Raw genomic sequence first — 8,164 nt, 5'->3', positions numbered from 1 at the left:
GGCTCACCGCAACCTCCGCCTCCTGGGTTCAGGCAATTCTCCTGCTTCAGCCTCCTGAGTAGCTGGGATTACAGGCATGCACCACCATGCCCAGCTAATTTTTTGTATTTTTAGTAGAGACGGGGTTTCACCATGTTGACCTCGTGATCCACCCGCCTCGGCCTCCCAAAGTGCTGGGATTACAGGCTTGAGCCACCGCGCCCGGCCCCCAACTACTTTTTAAATTTTTATTTTGCAGAGATGAAGTCTTGCTATGTTGACCAGGTTTTGTTGTTGTTGTTGTTTGTTTGTTTGTTTTATACAGAGTCTTGCTCTGTCACCAGGCTGGAGTGCAGTGGCACGATCTCAGTTCACTGCAAACTTTGCCTCCCCGGTTCAAGTGATTCTCCTGCCTCAGGCTCCAGAGTAGCTGGGACTACAAGTGGGTACCACCACCCCCAAACAATTTTTGTATTTTAGTAGAGATGGGGTTCACCATGTTGGTCAGGATGGTCTTGATCTCCTGACCTCGAGATCTGCCTGTCTCGACCTCCCAAAGGGTGGGACTACAGGCGTGAGTCACTGAGCCTGGCCTGACCACGCTTATTTTATTTATTTATTTTTTTGAGATGGAGTTTTACTGTTTCCCAGGCTAGAGTGCAGTGGGGGATCTCAGCTCACTGCAACCTCTGCCTCCCGGGTTCAAGTGACTCTCCTGCCTCAGCCTCCCTGGTAGTTGAGATTACAGGCATGTGCCATCATGCCCAGCTAATTTTTGTATTTTTAGTAGAGGTGGGGGTTTCACCATGTTGGCCAGGCTGGTCTTGAACTCCTGACCTCAGGTGATCGATCCACTCTTTCCACCTCCCAAAGTGCTGGGATTACAGATGTGAGCCACCGTGCCTGGCTGATCAGGCTGGTTATGAACTCTTGGCTTCGAGTTATCCTTCCACCTCAGCCTCCCAAACTGCTGGGATTATGGGCATGAGCCATTGCATCTGGCCTGAAGTGATTTATTTGAAAAAGTAAAACATTAGATTAGATTTAGACTGTATTTAGTTTTGATTATTAATAGCTTTCAGACGTTGAGTGCTTACTATATGCCAGGCACTGTTCTCAGTGTTTTACACTATTACCTCATTAATTTTCACAGCAATCTTATGATGTATGCACAATTCTCAATTTACAGATAAGGACACTAAGACACAAGAGGAAAGTAAATTACCCAAGTTCACAGTACTATTAAGTGGAGGGCCAGGATAGGAATTTACTATAATACTTTGAAGTCTTCATGATTATTATTATTATTTTTTTTGAGACGGAGTTTCGCTCTTGTTACCCAGGCTGGAGTGCAATGGCGCGATCTCGGCTCACCGCAACCTCCGCCTCCTGGGTTCAGGCAATTCTCCTGCCTCAGCCTCCTGAGTAGCTGGGATTACAGGCACGCACCACCATGCCCAGCTAATGTTTTGTATTTTTAGTAGAGACGGGGTTTCACCATGTTGACCAGGATGGGCTCGATCTCTTGACCTCGTGATCCACCCGCCTCGGCCTCCCAAAGTGCTGGGATTACAGGCTTGAGCCACCGCGCCCAGCCTTCATGATTATTTTTAATAAGGGCTCTTAAAATGAACTCTTTGTGAGCCTGGACAAGGTGGCTCACACCTATAAGCCCAACACTTTGGGAGGCTGAGGTGGGTGGATCAAATAAGTCAGGAGTTCGTGACCAACCTGGCCAACATGGTAAAATGCTGTCTCTACTAAAAATACAATACAAAAAAAAAAATTAGCCAGGTGTGGTGGCCCCTGTTATCCCAGCTATTTGGGCCTTTGCCTGAGGCAGGAGAATAGCTTGAACCTGGGAGGTGGAAGTTGCAGTTGGCCCAGATCTTGCCACTGCCTTTTAGCCTGGGCCAGAGCAAGACTCAAAAAATAAAACAAAAACAGAAAATATAACTCTTGATGATGATGATGATGATGATGATGATTTTTTGAAACGGAGTTTCACTCTTGTTGCCCAGTCCGGAGTGCAGTGGCAAAATCTTGGCTTACCATAACCTCTGCCTCCTGAGTTCAAGCCATTCTCCTGCCTCAGCCCCAGAGTAGCTGGGATTACAGGCATGCACCACCACGCCTGACTGATTTTGTATTTTTAGTAGAGCCGGGGGTTCTCCATGTTGGTCAGGCTGATCTTGAACTCCAGATGTCAAGTGATTTGCCCGCCTTGGCCCCCTAAAATGCAGGGATTACAAGTGTGAGCCGCCGGGACCGGCCTAACATGTTTTATTCACTTATTTATTTATTTAGAGATGGAATCTCGCTCTATCACCCAGGCTGGAATACAGTGGCGTAATCTCAGCTCACTGCAACCTCTGCCTCCCAGTTCAAGCAATTCTCCTGCTTCAGCCTCCTGAGTAGCTGGGACTACAGATATGTGCCACCACGCCCAGCTACCTTTTGTATTTTTAGTACAGACAGGGTTTCACCATGTTGGTCAGGCTGGTCTGGGAATCCTGATCTCGCAATCCGCTCGCCTTGGCCTCCCAAAGTGTTGGGATTATAGGAGTGAGTCACCACGCCCAGCCAAATTCTTTTTATTTTTAAATATGTTTTTGTAGAGATAGAGTCTCACTATGACCAGGCAGATCTCAAACTCCTGGCCTCAACCCATCCTCCTGCCTTGGCCTCCCAAAATCCTGGGAGATGTGAGTCACTACAGATGTGAGCCACTGCACCAAACCAATAACATCTAAATACTCAATTTTGCCTTCATAAAAAAATCCTAGTGAGAAAGGAAATTTCCGTTCTCTCTTTTGTGTACTGTTTGCCTTGGGTTTTAGTATGAGAGTTATGCTGCCTTGTGGAATAAACTGGGAACGTTTCTCCCTTTTTTGAGATTTTTTTGGTCTCTCTAAAATCCAGCCAGTTTTGGGTACTCCATCTCACTCTCTTCTTCCAGAGGTGCCCCAACAGTACCATCAATCATTTTACAGTGAGGATTTCTCACACTAGCTCTCAAGGTTCCTCATAAAGTGGGCTCACAATGTTGATCTCCAACAAAGCCTTTATACCATTCAACTTTATCACGTTCCTTGCACATGTCACAGACCTTCCCATTTTAAAGGCTTTGCTAATTTCATGACATTTGCCTTGTTAAATCCTATTAGAGTTTGGGCTGGTACTGGGTGTTGATGATTATGGCACAAGGGAGCTAACATTTCAGGCAGAGACTGTGTACCTGCTTAACACCCTTCATTTTATTTAACCATCAGAATCCTGGGAAGTTTCGTTATTTTTATTTGCTGGATAGGAAAATAAACGTTATACACTAACAAACGGAGGTGCCACTAAATACCAGTACTGCCTGATTCCAAAGTGATTGCTGCTTCCACTACACTGTTTCGCCTCCTCCATTGTGTTCCCTAGTCTCTCATGTTGACCTTAAGCCCTCCGCGTTCCATTAGCAAACTATAATTGTACCACACCATCTTACATTTACACTCTTGTATTTTCTATTGTTTCATATATGTAGTTCTTGTCTCACACACAGCAGTTAATAATCTCTCAGAATAATCTCTTTTTTTCAGAATAATCTCAGTGTTCATCCAACTTCGTATTTGGATATCATATAAATCGCGGGAAAAAATAAAAGGTGATTAAATACAAATAATTTTGACTGTGTTAGTCTTAGCTGTGTGTTGTAAGAAAAGCAAAAGGTCTCTATCGAAATAAGTTTAACTGTCAATGATCTCCCTGAGGCTTTTTAGCGACCCTTGCAAAATTAGTGCCTAAAAAACACAGTGACTTGACATTTGTGACTACTGGTCACCTCCTCACTCAAGCACATCGAAGAGCAGGATACGCTGGAAATCGCACCTACCGTCCAGACTCTCTAACAAGGAAAGCTAGACGAAGGGACGGCCTCTCCCACCCGCAGCGCGATGCGGGTCCTCCCCCCACCAGCCTCAGTCCGATGGAACAATCCGTGCGATCGCTTTGACCGGGCGCCACTCGGAGTCACGTGGAGCCGCAGCGCCCAGGCGGAGCCTGGCGGAATGACGCGCGCTCAGGTTGCCAAGGGGCGGGGCGAGGCGCCGCGGAAGAGGCGGAGCGAAGGAAACCGGCCGTGGGGCGGGGTGCGGAGCGCAGGGGCGGGCAGAGAGGGGCGCGCGGGCGGGGGAGGGCCCGGCGTATTATGGGATGCGGCGGTGGAATGGCGCTGGGCGCGTGATTTTGAACAAACCCGGGTCTGTGTCTCGGAGGCGCCGCCGCCGCCGCGGCTGCTGGGAGCCCAGGGAGCGCCGCGCGACCAGGAGGCGGCGGCGCCGCCGGCTTTGGTGAGTGTCAGCCCCTGGGATGGGGTCTTCTGGGCGGGCGGGCGGGAAGGGGGAACCGGCCCCCGCTGCCAGTGGTTGCGCGGGCGGAGAGCGCTGGACCGCTCCCTCCGGGATCCCCGGCCGGTGGGCCTCGGCAGGGAGCGGGAACCCTCAGGCGGGGTCCGCCGCGCCCCTTCCCTGGGCCGCGGGGGGCGGAGGATCCTCTGGACTTGGCCTCTTCCCGCCGGCTCCCGGGAGGGTGGCTGTCACTCGGCAGGGCCAGCGCTCGGCCGGCTGCCTGCTCGGCAGTCTAGAGGAAGGGCTCCCGCGGCTGTTGACACGCACGCTGCGCGACCCAAGAAGCCGGCCGTGGCGGCCCCGGGTTTCTGGGAACCGGTTTTGCTGCTGTGTCATTTTGTGCCAGTCCCTCCTCTCCCTGCTGTCCGCCGCCGCGTTCTTCCTACGCCGCTTTGTACGGGCTCTCGTTCGTGCGTGTCCGTTTTCCTCGCGAAGCCCACCAGCCAAATGTCATAATGTTCGCGATGTGCACGGGGGAAGGGAGCGGGCCGGGACTTAGCTTGGCCAACAACGGTAAACAACCAAGCAGAGTGCGGTTGGACGGGGCAGTCAGTGGGGTAATAAAGTTTAAAGATGAAGATATTGAGAACACTTTACACGCTCAGCATCTGGCAGTCTGCATGTAAAAACAGCCATTGGGGTGGGTGGTAGACTGCCTTTGCTAAAGGCTGAATCTACCCACTTTTATATGGAGTTGTCATTGAACCAAGGTAGGGAAATGAAATGACTTTTTCAACTTCAACCTTATTCTTCTTACACTAACTTGTATAGTAGAGTGGCCCTGTTCGCAACCTTGAAATTAATTTTGCCCATTTTGGATATATCTTTTAGAGCTTATGTTGCAGTTGAATGATAAAGAATTCAGCTTTTGAATGGTTAACGCTTTCTGAAATGGCAGCTAGTTTCCTTTTTTAAAAAAATACTGGTCTTATTAGAAGTCTTGCAGCTTATATTTTGTTATTTTTTAGATGATTAAGAATTAACTTGTATTCTCTTTTGTTTACTCGCTCAGCTGACTGATGACAAGAGCTGGTAACTCTTACCTACCTAGTAACTCTAGGGTCGTCTTGTTCTGAAGCAAGCTGTTTATTTTCACTGTATTGAACAAATATATCAGCAGCAGTTTTTTTTTTTTTTTAATTTGATTACTTAGATCCTAAAAACATTTGGCAAAGAATTTTAACTTCGAGTTATATTTTCAATAGTTTAGAAATTGATCATTCATTAATGTTTCTACAGTTAGTTAAGTACATTTTAAATCTAGGTGCGCTTTGACGTCTTAAACCGATGACAGATTGGAAGTCACAGTGTTCATGGACAGAAATGACCAGATAAAATTGTTGGAGAAGAATATACCTCAGAACTTTATTTGTAAAAATTAGGTGTTTTGATCACCTCATCTGCATGAGGATTACTGTCTGTAATTGACAAAGGTGTCAAAGGTCAAACATGCATATGGAAATAGCTCATCCTGTCAAAGTAGTTCTGTGGGTGGGGTAAAATGTCAAAGTTGGTGAATAACATCAAGGGTCTTCACAATAATGTTTTTAGTGCCTGGGATAGCCACAGTGAATGAAGCGCATTCCACCATTTCTTTCAAGTTGCTGCTCTGAAAATGAAAGAGTTTGGGTTCTTTATTGTCCTTGTGCCACCTTCTGCATGGCTTTTGCTCTTCCAAACAAAAATATGCCGGACCTGGGACCCCGCAGGTGGCGCGACTTCCTTTGGCGTCCCCGCCTGGGGGTGAAAGGTCTCGGCGTAGCCCGTGTGCACTTGCACGGCCCGTGTGCATTTGAAGGTTGGCGGGGCGGCGGGAGGCTTCCCCGGATATGTGGGTGTGCGCCTCCCGCGAGGGGCGGGTGGGGAGGGGAGGAGGAGGAAGGGGGAGGTTACTGGTGGCGGCGGCGGCGGCGGCGGCCCGGGCTCCGGCTGTCGGGGAAGCTGCTGAGCTGTGATGGTGATGACGAGGTGAAAATGGCGGATCTTTCGAAATACAATCCCGGCCCCTGACATACCAGAGGCGGCGGCGACGGCGACGTCGCCACCCCGACTCCCTCCTCGGCTCCCGGGTACCCTGGAGCGCTCCAGTTTGGACAAACTGAGAAAGGAAGCGGCTGACCAGAGCTATCCTGCACGGGCAAAACAAGCCCTGCCGGGGCTCGGGATTGCCCAGGACCTTCTGGAGCCCCCACCACGGAGCCCGAGGGAGGAGAAAGCGGCAGCCGCTGGAGGTAGAGGAGGAGGGGGTACCCGAGGGCTTCTCTGTATGGAGATCTCTTTATTTGCGGGGATGGGGTTGGGTGGGGAAAGAATTGCGCGGTGGATCAAGGAATGACTTGTCCGGAGTGCGAAGAATCAGTAGCCTCGTCATGACATCAACATTATTCTTTGAGTGTTAAGAGGGCTCCAGTTTGCTCTTATACCTAAGGCTGCTGCTGAGGCCTAGAGGATCCGCTAGCACTTATCCTGATTACCTGATAGAATTTTTCAAACATCCACTCAGGCGGGTGTTGCTTTGATGGTATTCAGCAGTTCTTGTGGTTGTATGTTTTTTGAAGGAGGCAGAGCGTTGGCATTTTATTCTGCATTTAAGATCTGTGTTTTAGATCCTAGTCTGTAACTTGCTGGGGTGTGGATAGTCACATCTTAAAGAATAGGAACCGGCTTTATAAGAATTAGAAAAAAAAAAAATTAATGCCCTGTTATCCATAGAGTAACTAACCTCTTTGCTTCTGTCATTTGGCAAATAATAATTGAGATACTGTCAGTCATATTTTATTCCCATGCTTTCCAGGGAAGCTCTTCCCTGTATTCCCCCCCCCCCCCACCCAATCTAGTTCGTGAATTCAGAGTAAAGTTATGAAAAATTTTGTGGTAGATTTTATATTGCAAGTGAAATACTGCTCTAGGAGCTCTCTTTTGGTCCTGAGTTTTTACCTTCATTGTTAAGAAGGAGAGTTGTGATAGTGTGATGCAAGCATTTGTTGTGAGTACATTAAGTTGGTAAAGATAAATTGAGACCTGTGTTATTTCTAAATGCTGGAGTGGTTAGCCTCGCCCTTTGTTTAGAGACCTGGATTGATTGACTCTATAACAGTCACTGTTTTATTAGGTTATCTAAAGACCCATGTATGTTTTAGGTTATGCTGAAAGGAGCCTGTCTCCTTGCACACAACAGTGTTACAGAAAGTTACATGTGATCAAGTTTTTAGGCTGGGCAAAAAAATGTTAATACATTAATTTGGGGCCTATGCTTTTCCCCTAGCTTTTGTCGGATCAATGACATTGACTGTATGTTACTGAACAGAGAGATTAATATTTGAGAAATGGCCATGAGTAATGTTTATGATTAGCCCTAAATTTCCTTATTCAAATTGTCTGCAAAGAATATATGTGATATTATTTCCTTATTCAAATTGTCTACAAAGAGTATTTGTGAGCACACTTCACAGTGTATCATATGATATCACAAATTTTGTAGTGTACTTAGAGGGGAAATATTTTGTGTGAATGAGTCTGTATAGTTTGAATATTTGGCTTAAACTTACTAGAAGAATAAGAGACCCAAAAAATTTTTTGGGAGAAATACCTGAGAGGTACTTAGAAGGTTTAGTTATTGATGATGATAATGATTATTTTTTAAAAATAATTTTTCTGCTATATTATTCGGTAGATATTTGGTTTTGTCTTTTTAAAATTACAGCTTTTATGTTGCAGTTATTTGATCCATGCCTTGTAGCTGCTGACTTAGTAGTAAGACTAAGAATTTTTTTTTTTTTTTTTTTTTTGAG

The 8,164-nt window shown here is 47.0% G+C and overlaps 1 protein-coding gene across 7 annotated transcripts in view; it reads left to right on the top strand.

Moving 5' to 3' along the window:
• The first annotated feature begins 4,167 nt into the window (after positions 1-4,167).
• The window catches only part of LIN54 (lin-54 DREAM MuvB core complex component), an 89,009-nt gene continuing 85,012 nt past the window's right edge, over positions 4,168-8,164 (top strand). For 2 of the 7 annotated variants that reach the window (XM_017530231.2, XM_017530229.2), the window contains exon 1: positions 6,245-6,604. The gene's annotated coding sequence lies outside the window, so the exon portion shown is untranslated. Of the gene's footprint in view, positions 4,317-6,146; positions 6,172-6,244; positions 6,605-8,164 lie in introns of those variants that run through there. The other 5 variants (XM_017530230.2, XM_017530233.2, XM_037739159.1 and 2 more) reach the window with 5 other exon arrangements.

Source organism: Cebus imitator, unplaced genomic scaffold (assembly GCF_001604975.1).
Source record: "Cebus imitator isolate Cc_AM_T3 unplaced genomic scaffold, Cebus_imitator-1.0 Scaffold64, whole genome shotgun sequence".
Classification (NCBI taxonomy): domain Eukaryota; kingdom Metazoa; phylum Chordata; class Mammalia; order Primates; family Cebidae; genus Cebus; species Cebus imitator.
Note: the sequence above shows the minus strand (reverse complement) of the source record. Positions and strands in the feature narration are given on the sequence as shown.